This window comes from Protopterus annectens, chromosome 12.part0 (assembly GCF_019279795.1).
Source record: "Protopterus annectens isolate FY-2018-M chromosome 12.part0, PAN1.0, whole genome shotgun sequence".
NCBI lineage: Eukaryota > Metazoa > Chordata > Ceratodontiformes > Protopteridae > Protopterus > Protopterus annectens.
Genome location: NC_056746.1, coordinates 411,582,148 through 411,600,397, shown reverse-complemented (window position 1 = coordinate 411,600,397; position 18,250 = coordinate 411,582,148). Strand labels below are relative to the sequence as shown.

The window sequence follows — 18,250 nt, the reverse complement described above, 5'->3', positions numbered from 1 at the left end:
TGAAATCTGATTGTTATAATTTTTTTTCTCCTTCTCGCGTTTCTTTGAATTTTTGGTTTTATACATAGTACCAGTTTATTTTATTTAGATTTTAACTAACATATTTAGTTAAGAAAGTTTTTTTAGATTTGTTACATTTAACATTTTAACATGTGTTTATTTTTGTCAGTATTCCTACAGCTCTGACCACAAGTTACTACTTTATTAGTTCATGTTTATAGTGAGGTCGGCTTTAACTCAAAGCCATATTTTAACGTTTGGTTAATTGATTAATAAGATCATGTGATTGTAGAGTGGATTATTTAAGGCTTGGTTTTGAGGCATTATTATTATCATTTTTTACCTTGATAAAGCTCGGTATTATCCGAGCGAAAGTGCTTGGTTATCTTTGTTGTCTTCAATAAAAGTTATTTGTGGATAAGAGCTGCATCTGCCTTCCTTTACCAAGCATTTGTTTTGAAAAAATCTTTTTGCTGGTTGGATTCCGGGTCCTGCTGTGCTGGGCTTATTTGTTGACTTCTTTATTCTAATTATATGGTTGGCACTTTTAGTACTCTGTGGCAGTCATTTTCTTTGGTTTTGTTATTTATGTGTGAAAATTTAATAAAGATGTTTGTTGGAAAAAAATATTTTGTTTTCTTCAAACCGGAAAAAGAATAGCAATTAGAGGCATTTACTAAAAGTGAGCATGGAAAGAGCTTGCCTCACCTTGCATCACTGAATGTCACATCTGCAAGGAAAAGTATTTTGTTATAACAGTTCATCTGAGTACATGGAAGCACTAAGTTCACAGAAACACTCAGAAGAGAGTTATAATTATGATTGGTTCTCCAATCATAAATAACTTGTTCTGTGTTTGAAAAGAGATTGGAAGAACCTATGAATGAAAATGATTATTATGACTGGAGACTCAGTTCTAATATTTTGCAGCACATGCAGAGGTTTAGCTGTGCTTATATGAAGCTACCACTTTAAAAACATGAGGTTAGGCAGCAGAGCAAGTGGTGTAACAGCTTTTAAAGCTGTAGGTTGATTACAGATACACTTCACTTCTGACTGCTGTTTGCATGGCAGCTAAGAGTGTGCTGAAAGTCTTTTAAAATGTTAGTTACTTTCTGATGCAGATTCTGCGTAACTTTCATCTGTGTTACAGAGATGTTTCTTTTATAACAACTAGGTTTATACATAGGAGCTTTACTATAACCATGTAATATTTTGACTCATTTTTGGAGAGCAATTAGAACACTTTGTGCACTGCACAGTAGTTAACAGTCACTAGACAGATTCATATTCCCTTGTTTTGGTCATTCACTATTCACAGCAGCAGTACTAGCATCAGTGGACTGAGGCAGATACATCAGTGGTCCACGTTAATCACATGATAGGTTTAGGTAGCAAAAAAATAATGACTTTATTGCTACGTTTGGCAAGTCTTGTCTGTGAAGCTTCAATGATGTTCCAGACGTTTTGTTTAGTGTTGGCAGTTTCTACTGTATAGTTGTTTGTCATCCCTTGGACAACAGAAAACCTTAGTTGTGGGTGATGAACCATCACTATAGCTTGTAACTGCAATTTCTGTCTCAAGTTCTGGTACAAATTCATCCTCACAGTCTTTTCTTAATGATTTTATCATAAAACCATTGTCATCTCAACTGCTTTTTCTGTAAAAGTTGCAGTATTGGTTGTCTGCTTTATAGAACTATTTGGGAACATGATATAGGAATATTTATTTAAGTATTCTTGCCATCAGCAACTGAGCTGATAAAAGTCCCACAGCATGTAAAGGTGTATTTCTGTATTCAAGTAGAGATATAGTAGTTGTGCTGGTTTGATGAATCACATTTCTCTAAAATATTTTTTAATCTTTAAATCATTTGTCCATTTTGGCCATTTACTTGTGGGCATTTTGGACTAAATGTGATATGTTCGAATTCCCATCCACTGGTGGAAGACTTAAACTCTTGATATGTAAACTGTATACCATCATCAGGCAACCTGTCCTAATATTCTGTTTTTAGCAGCAACTGATTTCACCACAGCAATCACAAAATAGTTGTAGTTAATTAATAATTCCTTAACCATGTTGTAAAAGCAGTTTTCATAACTAGATTCATAGATTAGCAGTCCCAAGCTTTAAAACAGGTTTAATAGTAATATATTTATTAAACTCCAGAGTGGAACTTGTATTTGTTCTCAACTGCCAAAAACGATCCTAATGTTCAAGTCTCAGCTCCCATTCTCCACCCCTGGGATATAACCTTCACTATGATGCCAAATTTAAACATTTCAAAACCATTGCACACTGTGGAATGTTTGTATAGGGCACTGTTTGTATTACATGTACATATATCATATACGTCATTGTCTCTCAGTTTTTCCAACATAAAAAGACAAGCACTTTGTACACTTGGCTATATACACCTGTCCCTTGGTAGAAGAATTACCCATGTGTAACTTAAAAGTTGTTCGCTGTATGTTTTCCAAGACCAACATGTTCCCTTCCATAATATAGGACCATTGGTCACATGCTCCACACCTGGTAGTACTGTGTCTTACCGCTTCAACACCTTAGTGCTGCTCTCAAAAATCTTTTTGAGATTGCTGGAAGTTTTATATACAAACTTGGTCACAGTGGCCACAGTACTAAATATGGATTGGTTAGTTTTAAAATTATCTCAATTCCTTGACACAATGTCTATAATCTTGCCAGATTCCAAGTTATATTAGACTACAAGCACCCTCTCAAAGTTTGTATCAGCCTTGATTACCCTTTCTTTCTGTAAACCTACTCATAACAAGGGTTTATATAGTGTAGCCCACTGTTGTATGACTTGATTTGTAATCTCCTCCACTAAATCCTTTGGGTACCCTCTATCAAAAAGCATATTCTTTAAGATCTCCATTTCTTTGGACACAATCTCACTGGTCAAAGCCATTCTTGTCACCCTTATAGCCTGTCTTTTAACCAAACTCATCATTTAGGCTAAAGGGTGTGAACAGGGAAAATGCAAATAACTACTGCTAAATGTTGATTTTCTATGAATACTTGAGATAAAACCCGTGTTAGAATTATGGATGATGGTGTCCAGTTAATGGACTGTGTCTTTGTGGTGTAAACCTCAAAAATCCAGTTGCTCCATTTAAATATTGCAAAATGTTATCCACTGGGTCTTCATGCCCTTCCCACAAAATAAAAATGTCATCCAAAAATTGCAAATATAATTTACACAATTTAATGTATTCTGATGTAAAGACATGCAATATGCTGCCCCCATGGCAATGCCCTTGGTTTACTTGAAAATTTCATATTCAAAATATATGACGTTGTTGTCCAAAATCATCTCCATGGCATCAACCATGAGGCTATATCACTGGCTCCCAAAAATTCACAGGATACCAATTCTTTATTAAAATATACTAAGCACATCTCTTTGTGGGTGCAGGAAAAAAATCTGTTATATCTATTGTTAAAAATCCAATACTAGTGTCCCATACTTCATGTTTTAACCTCCCCAGAAGTCCTAGGAGTCCTTCAACAAATAGGCAAATTTATTAAAAATAGTGTTAAGCTTTCGGTCCACCCTCACTGCCAATGGATAAGTCCTGGACTCCTGAGTCACTACAATTGGTCTAAGTGGGGGATCTTGTATACTTTTGTGTACCTTTGGAATACAAAAATGGTCAGAATCTTTGGATTGGCATTACTCAAAAATTCAAACATAACTGGAGCTATCCTTTCATCTGACAAAAATTATTTTAATTGTAAATCAATTCTTCTATAAGCAGAATTGACCTGATTATGGGATAGGCTTCACTGTTATGTAAAACATCAAACATAGCCCTTGAATAATCTAAAAGCATTGTAAATAACTAAACCCCCACCCTTGTCTGGTTGCACAAGTCTAATGGATCTATCAGCCATTATCTCTTTCAAGACTTGTGCCTTCTCCCTTGACAGGTTATAATGTGAAGATTTCTAATGGGGATGTGTCAGATTGTAGATTTCATCTGTACAAGCTCTCTTGAAAGTCTAACCAAGGCATGTAATATCAGGTTGAAAGTACTTCTACAAAGCTCTTTTTTATATGGGTTCAATTTCACCTCATTTTTTGTATTACTGTGTTGAAAATGCATAGCTATATTTAATTTTCTGGTGAACAGTTTCAACTCCATCAGAGTATCAGCTATATCTAAATAACTCTGTGGTGTAAATTTGAACCCCGTTTTTAGCAGGGAAAACTGTTCAAAGGTAATATCAGTCTTACTACACTTAAACATTCTATAATCATAGTGAACCTTTACCAAACCTCCATATCCTGTTGTTATTATCTCTTTTTTCCTTTTTCTTTGTTGAGTTCTGGTAATCTGTTGAGAACCTGCCTAGTGAAATGTCCGGTCTTTGTTTCAGTATTGTAATGTCCCTTGGTCCTGTGTCTCTCATCTGTAATGATCTGCTGGTGAAACGATCTGATCGCCTGACTACAGGAAAATCCTGTCAATAGTCCAGAAACATTCCAGCATTCATTTCATCTGCTTGGTTGTCCCCTCATAAACCATCTTTATTCTGATGACTCTCACGTATTCTAACTTGAAAATCATGTCCACAACCAAGGGACATAAAAAATGTAATGTTCTTGGTTTTGATAAGATATGCCTACATATTAAACTTGTTTTGAAGTTTAGAGCTGCTAAGCTATGAATTTAGTTATGGAAACTGCTGTTACAACATGTTTAAGTAATTATTAATTAACTACAATTATTTAAATGTCAGTGTTTTATTAGATATATGTTTTGTATTTATGTTTTGATTATTTATTAATCAGCTTCTTAGATTTTTTAGAACATCTATCTGATTGATGATGAATCTAACAAGTATTGTTTAATTAATTATTTACAAAGGGATTTGCTGTTCTGCAATGACATATAAGGAAATGACATCATTGTTCAAATATGTTCTTTAGAAGTCCCAGGATATGGAATGAAAGAGATAAATTGTAATAAATTATCTAGTATTTTTTTTTTACATTTCCACGCACCCTTGTGTTTTATTTATTTAGTTGACTTTGTTCCTGTTTCCAGTTCACTACCCGGTATGTCAGTTTTTACAGTTTTAAAATGGGTAGAATTCTCATTTTGGATTTACTTGACTTTGATCTCACTCAACTCTCCGGTTCTAATACATTACTTGATGCATTAATACACTTCCTTGTACCTTCCTTAGTTTGGTTCTCTGATAATTACTTCCTTCCTTACTTGTTGCATACTTTTATTCATAATTTAATATGGTACTTTTAGAGATTATACAAACTGTTCATGTTTAGTCTGAAACTGTTAATTACCAGTACATTTAACAACAGATATAGTGGCATTAACTTGGGATAAAAAAATCAATTTCCATAAACAGTTCAACATCTGTTAAACATAATCCTAACTTCATGGCAAAACCAGTAATAGTAGCAGAACAAAGCCTATGCAGCTCAGTACCTTTGAAACATCTGAACTGATAATGCAGAAACAGAAAACAGTAAGGCTATTTTCAAGTCTTTCACAAAGGAGTCTTTATTCTGTATAATATGGACCAACCAGGCTTAACCACTGAACACCCAAGATGATGTACCACATTCTTATGCTAAAAACACGTTGTATAAACTTTGATTTCTATGCAGGAAAGTATATGGTACAGTAGATACCCTAACTTTATATATGCTTCACTGTACAAAATGTATAAGGATAAACATTAGCTAATCATTCAAGATTTTGAGTGCTATTTTCTAAATAAAAAGGTCAAGGTGAACTATTAGGCCTTTAGTGAAATAAGAGGATAGTCTTGTCATTTCCAACAAAAAGGTTTCATCCTTATCTAACATACCCCGGGATTTAGAAAGCATTATTGTAATATGGATTCCTTAATTCCAAAGATTTCCAAATTCCGGCAAACCTGCAAGTAGTAAGTGCGGACAGCATTCTCACTAGTGAAGCTGCATGTAAATGCTGCAGTCTTGATAAGCAGTTAATTCAAATTAGCCATGTGATCTCCTCTAAAAATGGTGCTGGCAACAGATTAATGTGTTAATATCTTCAAAAGAAGAAAAAGTGAATGATGTACAATGACAAGCCATGGTTTGTGTGTGAGTGTGAGAAGGCTTGACTGTGGCTAATTGTATGTGTGTGTATGCGTATTGTTGTTTGAATATGTGTGTGTGTGTGTGTGTGTGTGTGTGTGTGTGTGTGTGTGTGTGTGTGTGTGTGTGTGTGTGTGTGTGTGTGTGTGTGAGAGCGTGTGCATGTGTGTACATCTGAGAGAGTGTGTGTGTGTGTGTGTGTGTTGATGTGTACATCTGTGAGCATTTGGGTGCGGGCACACGCATGTGTGTGTGTGTGTGTGTGTGTGTGTGTGTGTGTGTGTGTGTGTGTATGCGTGTGTGTATGTTGGGATGTGCTTATGGTACCATGCTCGGTCGACTGGTAAGAAGAACTCTAGCATGGTCAGGTCTGATCAATTCATGACAGGGTAATTAGTAATTAATGTCTCTGAATTAGAGATTCATGCTACCACATTTGCTAGTTAGTGATGGTGATGACAATCTCTCTGAAACCCAGGGATAATTTTTTAGTTGAGTATAGGGTGCATCTTTTATGTACAGAATCATTGTGAGGAGTCAAGGAGCAAATCTGAAAATTCAAGAAAATAGCTGCCTTTTTGGAATATGTTTTTATACACGTAAGACCATCCCATTAAGATGTAGTAATTAAAAAAAAAAAAAATATATATATATATATATATATATATATATATATATATATATATATATATATATATATATGTGTGTGTGTGTGTGTGTATTGTTGTGTATAATTATTTCATGGTCACTATCAGTGGATGAATGTGTTACTGAATCCTGTAAACGGATGTGCTTTTTGTTACAAATGCACTATTGATACTGTATAGTTGTATTTTGTTTCTAATAATCTGAGCTTCAGTGCTCCATTGGTGCCCCTAAATTTTACTCAGTGTGAAATGTGTGTGTATTTTTTATATTACTGGTGGTATTCATCTTCACACACCTCACAGATGCCTTAATGCAAACTGCAACTTGGGCAAACAGGAAGAGATGAGGAATGTTACTGCACCTAGAAGGCCTGCAGTAAAACTGTCCTGGGTACTTCTGTACCCATAGAAAACAGCACAAAATGGAAGGAAAGAAAACAAAAGAAGAAATACAGAAATAAAGAGGAGGAATCAAAGGATTCATAAGTCTTAAATAGCAACTGCCTGTATTTCAATGAGACAAAAATGAGAGCAGTAACATTTATATTCAGCAATGTTAAACTGTCAGGAAATAAATATATTTTGTAATTAATAATGTTATGAGTAAATACTGACAAGTACTGGTTGAGATTCAGGACTGCTTTAATTTCAAAATTATTTACATTTGCAATACTGCAATTACATTACCATAACTGAATACATGTATTAATTTTTGTAATAAAATTCTCTAAACCTTCTATGTTTAAGTACTATAAAAGTAAATACCCAGTACTAGTTCAGCTTCATGTCTGTAGTACTCTAAAGGTATTCATCTTAGTAGTACTGTAGTTACTTTAGTGTGCACACACTGTAAATGTTGCAGACTCCAAATCTGACTTCAAACCAGTGACAAGTGGAGTACCTCAGGGTTCAGTCTTGGGACCTCTCCTGTTTGGTATCTACTTCTCTGAAGTACAGGCTAACACAGAAGGCCTTTGGTTAATGACGTTCACAGATGACTGCAAACTAGGAGCCATAGCTGAGTCCCCAAATGATGTGGACATCCCACAGAAGGGCCTCACTGAGACAGATGCCTGGTGTCAGAGCCATAGCCTGAAGCTCAATGCCAAAAAGTGTATTGTCATCCCCTTTGGTAAAAGCTCTGTAACCATGAACTACCACATAGGCGGCAGTCTACTTAACACCGAAAGTATGATAAGAGACCTTGGGACTCAGGTGGATAGTAGTCTCTCCTTTGATAATCACATCACCACAGTGGTCAAGAAATCTTTCTAAGTGGCACACCTCATCACGAAAGGGTTCTCATCCAGGAGAAAAGAGGTCATTGTTCCCCTCTACTCATCACTCATTAGACCCATTATAAGAGTACAATACACCTTTTGGAATGTACCTCACAAGACATCTACAACAGCTGGAAAGGCCACAGAAGTACCTCACAAAGAGGATTACCGGCCAAAAATAGATGCCCTACCCTGACCATCTCAAAAAACTCCAGCTTTACTCTGTAGCATATCACCTACTCCGAGGTGATCTTTGCCTAACATATAAAGCTATATCAAACCAGAGCCGTTGGACATGCTACACCTAAAGAAATCCCAATTTCTCCGAGCTACGTGCTCTAGGGACCTAAACCTTGTCACCACAATAAACAGGACATGCTGGAGGGATAGATTCCTGTCCCAGAGACTTCCCATAGTCTGGAACAAGCTACCCAACTATGTCAAGCAAAGTTCCTCATTAGCATGCTTTAAGAAAAAATCTTGATGAGTGGATGGGAAATGGGAAATGCACCCCGGGGAACACTTCTGTGGCTCTGCTTGACAGGGGCACAGGAAAATAACTTTCTTGGGTGGCATAAGCCAGGGAACCTTGTTGGCTAGGTTTACTTAGGCCCTTGGGGTGATAGCCTAGTACCTACCTATGAACTTATAAACCTATTAAATATGCCAAAATAAGAGTAAAAAGAAGGGTGTGCTGAGCCTGAGTGTTTCACTGTTTCAGTGTTTTATTAGCTCAGGCTCATCAGCCTTTAGAAGGCCTTCCAGGAGCTTGCCACCTATGTATATAGGATAAAAGTCCCTATCACCCGTCTAATCATCTAATAATTTCTTGAATACCAGTGTACTACCTGCCTTCCTAACTCTGATGGGAAGAGCATTCTACAGTAGCATGACACGCGAATAAAAAGACCTTTTACTTATTTTATTTCTGTGTTATGGGATTATCACAAATCCATTATTATTCCTTGTATCTACTTTATGGGATTTAACTTCATTATCTATATTCAAGGCCAGTCTTTCATTCTGGACTGCTTTATACATTAAAAGCAAGTTGCCTATTAATAGTCTATAATTAATCCTAAATAAAGACAGTGTGACTAATCTGCATTTGTAATCTAATTTCTTAACTTGTATGATTTGTCTCACATAAAATGTCTGTATCCTTTCAAAGTATCTGATTTGCACAGTATTATAAGAGCAGAATGCTGCACAATTCACTACCGGGGTCAAACCACTGTTTATAATATAGTGGAAGAAGTACAGAACCAACAACTGAGAGTGATATAGCCCCAATCACTTTACAGCAGTTTCTAATGACAAAACTGAGGTTGTCTCCAAACACAAATCTTTTGTCAACCATCACAGCCATATCTCTTACCGTTGTTACACTATTCCGAATTGTGTTGTTTACTGCATAGAGGTAAGCAGTGTTAGAGGGGCCAACATTTACAATCTTAGTTGTGAGTGCAGTGTGCTTTATAAGACTGCAATATTCAATATTTCTAACAGGCTTTCTCCTACAGCCTTGGTTATACAAACACCCCTTTCATTTTACATTTTATCCTGCCCTTTGTAACTTTGTCATTACCAAAAGCAACATGGAAGTTTGTAAATGTAAGCAAAGTTCTACAGCATGTACCATAAGGAAACAGTTCAGTTAAAATTCTAATTATAAAGTAGGGAAGGTATCCACCCTGGAAATAAGACGTGGGACATATGCCTTTGGTAAAATGAGGGAATGCTTTGCAACTGAAAATAAATTGTTACAGACAGTGCTGAACTTCTGCAGCTCATACATTCAGAGACACCAAATACCGTTGCTGGGGGAAGGGTGACAGAGGTATTGATCTTTGCATCGGGTGAAAAATCAAAACAAAATTGATTTAGTGGATGAATGTGTACTAGAATACAGAAAATAATTGCTATTCATTTTTTTAAATTTTTCTATGCATTTTATACATATTTTACACATAATGCTTCAATTTAATTCAGGTTTCTAATTGTTTTATTTTATGTATAAAATCTAGTTATTAATTTCAGGAAAGGAGTGCTTATAGCAAGCATTATTTGTTCTACAGTCAGCACAGTCTCTTTAATTTTTATAAAGCTGCTTGTGAAATGGATGATGTAAGTGTATCTTATCACTTGACTGCTTTGATGTTTTAAAAGTTTGCTGTTTGGTCCATGAGTGCTTGACCCGAAGAAGCATTTCTTGCAAAAGCATTTTGACATTGTCATTAAAGCATGTCTTTTGCCAATGCTGTGTTGCATCATTACCAAATAAGCTGTAGTTATTTGTATTTGTTGTATTGGGTAAAAAGTCTGCTGCTATGGCAACTTCTGCAGATAGTCAATATCAGGAAGGGCAAAGTCTTGTCAGGTATTGTTGTGCATGTCAACAACTCTCCAACTGTCCAATCTAAAGTAAAAGGAATTATTGGCATTAATGGTTCTTTTTATGATGTGTAGTTTGCATGTTTATTTCTGATATGATATTGCACTGATATTTTTATCATTAGGCAGGCCTTAGAAAATATAAATATCATGATAGCCTACAGCACTGCAGTTTGAATTAATGCAGGGCTAATGAACAACATAGACTTCAATAACTTGCACTCCCTCCCCGTGAGGGGTGCGATGCTTTTGGATTTAGCATTTTCAGAATTTAAGAATAGTTCAGAAAATTCTGAATAGCATTTCACAACTTTCGCAGAAAGGTGCTGCAATGGCCCTTACTAATGCAGTATGCAAGTACTACATTTTAAAATACATTTCTGAGTAAAAACTCCACCATTGGTTGCTTTGTGTATGTGTGTGTGTGTGTGTGTGTGTGTGTGTGTGTGTGTGTGTGTGTGTGTGTGTGTGTGTGTGTGTGTGTTTATCATACACAAGTAGTTAAACAAGTTTGTGATATACCCATACTTCTAAAGTTTTTCAGCACTTATGCCCAAGAAGTATCTGTTTAACACACATATAATTACACTGCATTTTCTAAGCTCTGAAGAATTGCTAAAAGATCACACAGGCACATGCATGTGTGCGTTTGTAGCTATATATATGTATATATATATATATATATATATATATATATATATATATATATATATATATATATAGGTGTAGTGAATTACATCGGAACACTCAAATGTTGGTGTCAATAAGTTCAACAACAAGAGGTTGACAAAGTACAACACATGCAAGAGTAACATCCTTGCCGCATGCAAATACCATTTTTTGCAGGGGGGGGTCTACCCCCTGCTCATTATTTATACCAACTGTGAGATCCTACAGCCTTCAGACAAGGGGTATATTTACCAAACCCAGTAATTGCTAGTCTCGCATACCTATCGACCATCTGTTTTGTGGACCAACCAAAGTGGGTCCACAAAGCAGATGTCGCCATTTGGGAGTTTCAACCAACTTAACTGCTCCTATAAACTTTTTTCTATAAACCCAAAATCAGTACTTACTGTAGAACTCTGTCCTTCCTTCCTGTACCTCTAAAACCCATCCAGCTATGTGGCCTCTCCTTTGCCTCTGCAGATCATCATACCTTTGACAGTATTGTTTTCTAGAGTGGGAGATCCCTGTCAATGAAGGCAGGTAGTCCCCCAATTCTAGCAACAGATCAGTTTTCTTCCAGGTGCTGCCAATTTTAGTACTTCCAGTGTTTGCAGATACAAGGTCTGTAGCAGGTGAAAGAATTTTGTTTTCTTTTTTAGAGCAACTCAGGGCACAACCCAAGGCTTTCATAGATTGCATCTTGTTAGTACCAGGTTCAAAAGGGAGTTAAGAGATAAGTATGAAACCGAGACTACTAAGGGTGATCCACACCCACCAGAGTGTTACATCACTGAGTTTGGCCCCTTACACCCTGAACAGGTACAAGTTAGGTACAGAAAAGCATGAACATTCACCGACTCACTTTCATCTGAACAAGCACCGTGCCATTCATTTGAGGCTTGCACAGCACTTAGGAGTGTGCATAAACACTTTCTGGCTTGCTCACAGCAGTACACCAGTGAAAGCACTTACACTGAGGTGCTTTGATGTGACTCACAGAGCTATGCATGGCTATGCTTCATATGCACAAGAGCTTCATAAATATGACCAAAGTTTCACCAGTCATTCTGCAGTTCACCATTTTAACAGCTGCTAGACTCCATGTGAAAGAACAAATTAATTACAAAGTTTTATAAAAGTAAAAGTAAACTTAAAATTATTCAAAAAAGCAGTTGTTAGTGGATTTTCGTGTGACATCTCCATGATTAGCATGTGACTTACGGGTAAGGCAGGAAATCTTGCAATAGTACCGTGCTTCGACCTATAAATATTTTGGGATGTGTAAAGTGTCATAGTCAGTGCTGTGTACAATACTTTTTTTTGTAGAGTTGGATTATTTATGTATTTATTTTTCATTTATATTTGTGTACCAGGGTAATGCACTGTTCAATGTTGACCAATTTCAGGCTCAGACCAGGTGGAATACAAAACATTTCACAAACAAAAATTCAGAAATAATAGAGTAGTTCAGTTTAATTACATAGAAACAAACTGTATATATACATTCTAGTGAATAAGCACAATGCAGTTTATCTCTGACAATGGAAATGCTCAGGATCATACTACAGGTTACCTTCCTGTCACTGAAAGATGAAATATTTGTGAAATTCTTTAATAATTATTTCCCCTCACCATTCCAATAAAGTCTTATGCTCAGGTGCAAAATATAATGAAGCAGATAATTAATGCATAAACAGTGAGGAGAGGACAGGGAGGGGAGGGGTGAAGAGAAGAGAGGAGAGGAGAGGAAAGGAGGGTATATGAGAAGAGACGAGGAGAGAGGAGAGGAGAGGATGCTTCCCTGAGATTTTGCCATTGTTTAGTTCTGAGTTAAATGCATGACTCAGAATTGATTGCAATTTCATAAATTAGGAATGTGAAATTGCAGGTTAAAAAAGGTTGATATATAAGGGAGCAAGGCACAGGGGACACTACTTCAATGTGAGGAAAAACATACCCTCATGGATTTATTTAGAACATATTGAAAATGTCTTTTTGGAAAAGAGAGTCCAAAACAAATGCAGCGAGCTAAGGCTCACATAATGTCTGACATAAATGCCATAAAGAGAAGGAACCACATATTGGGACAGTGCAGGAAAAGAGCTAATGGCATGGTGGGATGTCCCAGGCTACAGGCAGAATGCAATTGCCTGTAGCAGCACAGCTGGTGAGCCTTCCACTCCCTGAAATTTAACACCAGATGAGGAAAACCTCTTCTCTAGAAAGGACTTTGATACAGAGGAGAATAATGCAGGAATCATTCTGTGTGGTGTTGATATCATCACTTTCAGACACGTTAAAACTTCCACACTCCAACAGTGCAGAAGGTCACTATTTAGCTGTCTTTGCTAATTTCAGGCCAGTTGAACTTACCTGAACTGTATATAATTCTTAAATATTTTTCTCATCAGGTATTCAATCCATCAATGTCAGTTGTAGCACAAACCCTTCAGATACTGTATGGCATGCGAATACGTTATTCATTTAATAAAGTATCACAGTATCACACCAACTCCTAATCAATGAACTATCTTCCCCATCACTATCTCACTCAGCTCTTACTTGGTCATGTAACTATCTCTCCAACAGGTAACAGGCCATAAAATGGAATTAGGACCTATTCCCCGTTCCTCCCTATTTCCATCAGTGTAGCACAAGGGTCAATTCTAGGCTCAGTACTTTTCAGTATTTTCACAAACAACCTGCACAAAGGCAGCAAACTTGTCACGTTAGTACAATATGCTGATGATGCCACCATCTTCTACTCGCCTAAACCCTTCATCTACTTCAGCAAATAACTAAGACTCCTTCACTTCCATAGAATTATTGATAAGGGCTCATCGGCCAATCTTAAATACCAAAAGAACAAAATTAATGCTTTTCATGCCCAGATCTCATTCAACAACTAATACACCCTTTAATATAACTTCAACAAACAACACCACTATAGAAACTTATAACAAATGCCATACTATTAGGAGTCATAATAGACAATAATCTAAAATTTAACATGCATAGCACCCATTCCATCAAGAAAACTCACCAAAAACTGGTTTTCCTCTACTGAAAAAAACCTCACCTCATGGACTCTTCAAATAAATCCTTAGCATAATCTTATCTTCTCCTATCCCTTCTGTAAGCATCACCCATATTAACCAACATTCAAACCACCCTACTAAATAAATTAGAGGCAGCTTTAACAAAATAGCCAAAATTTACAGCTAATGCATCCTACTGTATGCATCACTGCTTAACACTGAAGTAGTTTGACTGGCTAGAACTACCTAATCACCTTATATTCACACAGCCTCAAACTGCCCACAAAATAATACGCAAACCACACACATGCCCTTCTCTACAAAAAATTCTGAAGCACAATCCCCCACCACGTTGCCTTCACTCATGTAATCAGATCCTACTAATAATGTCCAAATCCCATAATGCAACTGTAGACTTGCTATACTCATCCTAGGTCACCAGACAGTGGAACTCCCTGCCTATCCCATTAAAACAGGACAGCTGTGTATCTAGCTTTAAGCACAACTTAATAGAGTACCTAAACTCCTGCTGGCTCTGTTCTTGTTTACACCCTGACTAACTCTCTCTCTCTCTCTCTCTCTCTCTCAGATGTCTAGACTATCACCAACCCCTAACTCTGCATTTCTCCTGTCTTTTCCTGTAAATAATGTAAATAAATCCTGTCTACATTTATAACTACTGCTTTTCAATACACCTATGTGAGATTTGTATATTGCTGCAAATGTAAATGCAACATGTTTATTACTGTATAACACTTCTAGAGAAATCAAATTGTATTAACCTCTGTCTTCATTGTATTACCCTTTGCATGATTCTAAAACCCAGTTTCTATTACTAAGAAATTTAAATTATTTTCTCCATGTAAATGTTTTGTAATTTGTGTAACTTTAGTGGAGCTTTTCTCCCCAGGCTTCTACTGAAAATGGGCCTGAGTGCCCAGTCGAACCATACTGGTAAACAAAAGGCAATAAATAAATAGATATATAATCAGATATTCTTGCCACCAGTCACACTGACCACATCATGACATATTTCTTCAAAGGCAAACAGAGGAAACAACTACATCCTGTGCTTCAGCACAGCAGGCTGATGCTGACCGCAGTATGGATGTCAGTGATGATGCCAGGACTCTCATTCCCATGACACCACCTCAGGACAGTGGTACACAGCTGCAGAGTTTAGTGACAGGGCTACCACCTTCTTAACATCAGGTGGATAACTCGGCAGTCAGTGACAGATGCTCAGAGACACACCATAATGAGGAACTGACATTACAATAAGGGGGAAGGAACACCATTCAGCTCAGTACCTGTTTCTCATGCAAAGCCTGAACCCCTTGATGAAGAGACAACCCTTTCAGAGGCAGGATTCCCCTCTGTAGTGCCTATGCAGAGAGGCAACTAGCAGGTGCATCTTCCACAGTTTGTTTCAGAGATAGACGAGGACCTGTCTGCCCAACAATAGATGTGCTGCTGGGCAGACAAGTTCAGACACAGGCTACTACTACTACTGAGAGCCTGCTGGAGAAGGTTACAGCACTGCAGGATATGTATATAGATATACGTGGAAATTCACCAGCATATGGTAGAGTCGAAAGGCATTGCCATAATGATTCTCAAGTGTGGTATGGGTGCACACAAGCCAGGCACGTCACGTTTCCTGTGCATATTAGTATGGACTTACCAGACACACACTGAGGACACTGTTGGACTTGAATGAGACAGTGTCCACATTTGTGCTGCATGAGTAGGTTGTATACCATGTATAACCCATGAAGATGCTGCAAACAGTCATGTGAATTCTCCGAAGAAGAAGGTAGTCAAGCAATGGCAGGAGCAGTGACACATTTCATGATGGAAAAACACCATATAAATACAACTTCAGTAAAACTGCAGTTACATAGTCAGAGAATAGCCCTAAACCTTGTCCATAGCACCTGCTCCTTTACAGTTCATGCAGTCTGCCTCTATAACTAGCACTTGCACCACTGACCACAGTACAAATGATGATGGTTAATATCATATGTCCAACACAGTTTGCATGATATATGTATAAACGTCTGTTGTACAATGTAAGTTGACAATGCACCACTCAGTACAGCCCACATGTAAAACTACATGCATCAAATATATAAGTAACTTTTCACTGTCACATAGCGAATGCCATAGCCCATAGTCATGTACTAGATGTCACCTCTTTGCTTGCGCATCCATGTACCATAAAAAGCCTGTCAGAAGTGTTATCATGCTACAACCATCATCTGGGAAGAGTTGCTATCATTACTGGTGAGACAAACACTAGAAGAAGCTGCACTACCACATACCGCTATCAGTGACTGGCTGTGGCAGTTGCACACTAGTCCAATGCATGATCATGTTATGTGGAATGCAGCAGGCCATAAACATTCTGCATGCAGTAACAGGCTCATACTAATAGCACCTCTGACTCATCCAGGTAATGTAAACAGGCTTTGAGTTGGCCAAACACTCTCTCAATGACTTTTATGTCTGGGGCAGGGCAGTGTTAAAGAACTCTTTAGCAGTTCTCTAAGTGTTATCGACTATTGTCATTAGTCAGGGTTGAAGGTTAGAGTAAGTAGCTTATGTCATCTGGAAAACAAAACATGGAGGGGACGCATAAAAAACAGGGGGTAATTACTAAACACTATCTATACCACTATATGGATACATAAAAAGTGATCAATAACATTATAACAGCTTGTGCTTTACCAACTAGGCGACAATGAGGAATCCTAGCAAGTAAGAAGAGGTAATGTGGCATGCCTTTGTGCCAAATGAGTGAATCATGGGAACTGACACGATGCTAGGCCAACACACTGATGATACACCCTTCTACATCACATACTATTGGGCAGAATTGTAGCCCTTTCTGTCTTGGTACTGTTCCACAATAGTCCAGATAAGGCCCTTGCAGCAACATGGATGCAATCTGTCACAGCAAACACCTCAGGAAAGTGTCATTCCATACTGGGCACAGTTGTACTGGCCCCAGTCCTGTGGTGACACTGGGAATAGGTGTGCTCATCCACATGTACTAAGAGTATAACTAGAAACTGCTGCATTATCCTTAAGCAGAAGCCTGTTAAAGACATAATGTGCCTGCAGTCTGGCTTTGAAAGCTCTTAGTGGCAAATATAGTGAGGACAGTACGTAGCTTGGAATCCACAGGTATAGGAAGGCCATGCATTTCCTCAGTTCCTGTTTGTGGAACACAGAAACTCACCAATGCTCTCATTACATCCCTGTCCACTCTAAACCTGTCCAATAACTAACTTCTGTTCATCAAAGTTGTGGTGATCTCTCCTTTGCTTGTACTTTCATCTCCTAGGTAGACAAAGCAGTACTTTGTGTAGTGGGTTTTGGTGTGACCAAAATAAGCAAATCACAAAGGTAAACTGCCAGGTATCTGTGAAACAGGACATCTTCAGTGATTGCAAAGTGGCAGAACATGTGCAGATTTTCTTTTTATAACCCATTTGAGCATGGTGCAGACACACATCAAAAAATGACTATGAATTGCATCAAAGCAAGAAGAGATCCTTATTTTCATATACATTTTTCTCAAACCCGTACTAACTGATTCACTTTGGTGCAACTACTGTCTATATATCACCCCTGAACTGCACTTGTACTCTGCCAGCACAAATACCCACTGCACTTAAGTATAATAATTATAAATGTCACCCTATATCTTCTAAACCACTACTGCAGTGTCTACTGACTGAATGCCATTAATATTTTATTATGCAGTTATTTAGATTCTTGGGTCATTGTTTTTTTTATGCACTATAAACTTAGCACACATTCTGATGTTGTACTCCATTCTAATTTATAGTTATCCTTCAACTTTCCCAATGATGTAAAGTATATGTTTTTTATGAAGTTACTGAATTTACTGTGATATAGTGCTATTAGTAAACAATGCCTCTTATTAACAATTTGTAAATGTTCCCTACCTGGGGGGTCAGGTCAAATGAGTAGAAGTAGACCGAAGCTGTTTTTTGTTTAAGTAAAATATAGGTGACAAAAAATTCAAGGCAATCTTCTATATTTTGTTTAATAAGTAAATCAATGAAAAA

General features: G+C 37.3%; 1 protein-coding gene across 1 annotated transcript in view; it reads left to right on the top strand.

The window, feature by feature from the left end:
- The window catches only part of LOC122816616 (cytochrome P450 2K4-like), a 381,747-nt gene that overhangs the window by 277,832 nt on the left and 85,665 nt on the right, over nt 1-18,250 (top strand). The gene's annotated exons all lie outside the window — the stretch shown is intronic.